This window comes from Colossoma macropomum, unplaced genomic scaffold, assembly GCF_904425465.1.
Source record: "Colossoma macropomum unplaced genomic scaffold, Colossoma_macropomum, whole genome shotgun sequence".
Taxonomy (NCBI): domain Eukaryota; kingdom Metazoa; phylum Chordata; class Actinopteri; order Characiformes; family Serrasalmidae; genus Colossoma; species Colossoma macropomum.
In genome coordinates, this window is record NW_023494799.1 from 18944366 (window position 1) to 18945917 (window position 1552).

A 1552-nucleotide genomic window follows, 5' to 3' on the forward strand; every position below is an offset into this window, starting at 1 on the left:
CAAAAATGGGAATATTTTGATTTAAAAACAAGCTACATAAAATAAACAAATTAACATAGTATACTTAAAGTAAGGTTAATTCTAAAATGTAATGCAATGTTTTGAAGGGTGGCCCAGAAAATGAGTATGTGAGTACTCTGGCGACCCGTCCAGGGTGTATCCTGCCTTTCACCCAATGACCACAGGGATAGGCTCCAGCACCAACCAACCCCAACAACCGCCCCAGAATTTATGGTAAATATATAGTGCTTACTAGTAATATTTACACAATTTGCGAGGTTATTTTGTAAGCACAAAATAAGTACCAGGTATGTTTCAGCTTTTTTATGATTCAGTGCAAAAGTTTGTATCCCTTTACTTTGAAATGACAAAAGGACTTTCTCCAAACTAGAGCGAGGGAGAATTTTGGCGCAGTTTTGCATATATATATATATATATATATATATATATATATATATATATATATATATATATATATTGACTCTTGTTCTAGGTAGTTATAATTGTTAGTTCTGAGTTTGTAGATATTGTAACATTAGCATTTGCACTAATTCAGCACTGTGGTAACGCATGATCAGTTACGTCCCCGTACCAAGACCATCAGCATGCATGACACTTTGATGAGGGGAGCTTCGCCAGCTTTATTGAGGTGAAACTGTGTTATCTGCCTGAGCGACACCTTTGCCTGAATGCTGACGTCCCTGAAGAGCACCTAACATTTCTGGCTAAGGTAAGTTCACGTTATGTCTTACTGTAGAGCATTTTGCTTAAGTTAAGCATTTTGTCAAATGTCTGTGTTTAGAAACAAAGGAAGCAATCTAACGAATCCTCACGCACACATCTTCCAAGCCGCTTATCCCTCTGGGTCGTGGGGGGAGCTGGAGCCTATCCCAGCAGTCATTGGGCGGAATCTAATGAATCTAAAGTACAGAACCTAATCAAACTTAGGTTGATATAAAATGTTACGATTAGCACATTTAATGATAAAATGATAACGTAAGATTAGGTAACCTGCCTGACTGATTAAGTGAGTATTCTTGCAAGTCTCCATATAACGTCAGTGCCATGAACAGTTTGCAGAACGTAAGGATTTAGGGCCACTGCAGCAAATCCTGGATGACCGCTGAGGCAGTCTTTCTAGTGGTTAGATGTAATATGTAATACACTTGCCTAAAACAAACTAGACATATGTAAATGTTTGAAATAATATTTTCAGTTTTTCCTGTGCTTTTTTTAAGCTGATATAATGCTGTCCGGGCTGCTTAAATATTCCACTTCTATTGTGGAACACCTCCAAGGACACGAAATAAGGATGAACAATTCAAAATATAAGATTCACTCTTCGAGAAGAACAAAGTGATCAACACCAGATAGCAGAAATAAAAAATAAATAAGATCCTGTCCATCTTTTTAATATATTACAATAAGTACTTTATGTAATGTTGTTAGATTCTGCAGTTATTATTATTATTATTATTATTATTATTATTATGCTACCACTATTAGCCTAGGGTCTTTTACTTTAAAAATGTTCACTTCCTGTGGCCATCGA